Raw genomic sequence first — 2336 nt, forward strand, 5'->3', positions numbered from 1 at the left:
ACACCTGATGAAATTTATTACTGTTACGGAGAGTGGCAACCTTTGTTTGAGTCTATCAAGAACGTTCAGTTTGTGGAAGGTCTTCCTGACATAGAAAACGGCTCAATGGGGGATGGAAAACGTCGTCGTCTAGTTGTGATAGATGATTTGATGGTGGAAACAGATGAGCGAATTACAAAATTGTTTACGAAAGGTAGTCATCATCGTAATATTAGTGTCATGTATATTGTACAAAACCTATTCGGAAAAAATAAAGAACAAAGAACCATCAGTCTCAATTCGCACTACATCGTACTGTTCAAGAACCCTAGGGACGGTTCACAGATTACAAATTTAGCAAAACAAATGTACCCAGGTCGCGTTTCATATGTCCAGGAAAGTTTTAAGGACGCGACATCGGCCCCTCATGGTTATTTGTTGATCGACCTTCGACAGGAAACACCGGATAATCTGAGATTACGTAGTTGTATCTTTTCTCACGAGCAACAAGTTGTTTACGTTCCAAAATAAAAAAGCAAACATGTCTGAGTCAGTAAAACGACAAGGTGAAATGTTAAGGTTATTGGCTCGGGCAAAACCACCCGTCGTGAAAGCAGTTGTCAAAAATGCTTCGCCCCACCTCGTAAAAACATTATGCGAGTGCTGTCACAATGTCTTAAAAGGCAACGTTCCCCTCACACCGGTTCAGAAGAGACGTCTGCGTCGTCACAAAGCAAGCTTGAGACAACTTACCAAAAAGAAATTGACCGTCAAAAGACGAAAGGAAATTTTACAGACCGGAGGTTTCATAGGTGCTTTACTCGGACCAGTCCTTGGTGTGCTTAAAGGTGTCTTGGGATTTTAAGGATGGCCAGAAAAATGATTTTAATGGATCCTCGTATATTAGAGTCTATGCAACAAAAACCCTATGTACCACCCGACACACTCAACGATAGTCTACGCCTCTTGGATACGCAAATGGAACATATCTTAAATAGGGAAGATTTGTCACCACACGACAAAGTGAAACAATATCAAAAGACACTACAGCTCTACACGACGCGACTTAACGATTATAGAAACAAGCCCCTAGGTTTAGTCGATGTGAAACCATCCACCGTGAATACACCAACGACCGAGGTTTCAAAACAACAAGAAAACATAACTGAACCTAAAAAAGAAACGATCGACATAACCGACTCTGAACCTAAAACGAAAACCGCCTCGCCTGACTCTCAAATTCGCCCCTTGAAGAAAAATAAAAAGACATACGTAGAAAAAACTCCACCATCGAAACGTACCAGAAGTAAGAAAACTAAAACAAGTACTACCAAATGGGACGAGTGGGAAAAAACCAAACACTAACAAGACATTACTATGACCCCAGTAGACCAGGTGCCTACGGTGGTGTGTTTAAACACCCTGAAATTGGAACTAAAAAAATTAAAGAATGGTTAAGTCATCAGGATACCTACACGTTACATAAACCCCTTCGGCGAAGGTTTCAAAGGCGCGCCACCATCACAGGTGGAATAAATCATCAATTTCAAGCGGATCTCATAGATATGCGCTCGTTACGAAAGGACAATGACGGCGTTTCTTACCTAGTGACTTGCATCGATGTGTTTAGCAAATTCGCCTGGGCAATTCCGATAAGGAAAAAATCGGGTAAAGCGCTAGTGGAGGCTGTACGTAAAATATTTTCGACTAGAAAACCTATAAATTTTCAAACAGACAAAGGTAGTGAATTTGTCAACAAGACATTTTTAAAATTTCTTAAAGCAGAGGGCGTACATTTCTTTACCACTGAGAATGAAGATATTAAGGCGGCTATAGTTGAAAGATTCAATCGCACATTAAAAGAAAAAATGTGGCGGTACTTTACTAAAACAAATCGTCTACGTTACATCGATGTGGTAGCCGATTTGATCAACAATTATAACCATTCATACCATCGGAGTATTCGCATGGCCCCCGTGAATGTTAATTTGAGTAATCAAGAAAGGGTGTGGAATACTTTATACGCACCAGTGGACATTACTTATCGAAAAGTATTTAACGAAGGTGATCGTGTACGGATAGGGCAAAGCAGACACACTTTTAAAAAGGGGTATACGCCTTCGTGGACGGAAGAACTGTTTACGGTGAGCCGAGTTATCGCAACAACACCCGTAACGTACGTTTTAAAAGATGATTCGGGTGAAGAATTGAAAGGATCGTTTTACAAAGAAGAGCTTCAGAAAGTGGGGGACAAAAAAGTGTACCGCATCGAACACATTATACAAGAAAGAAAGGGTGTCGTTGGTAAAGAGTATTTAGTCAAGTGGTTCGGTTATAACCCTTCATTCAACAGTTGG

The sequence above is a fragment of the Physella acuta genome, unplaced genomic scaffold (assembly GCF_028476545.2).
Source record: "Physella acuta isolate Inbredline_101_S28 unplaced genomic scaffold, ASM2847654v3 ptg001205l, whole genome shotgun sequence".
NCBI classification, from domain to species: Eukaryota; Metazoa; Mollusca; class Gastropoda; family Physidae; genus Physella; species Physella acuta.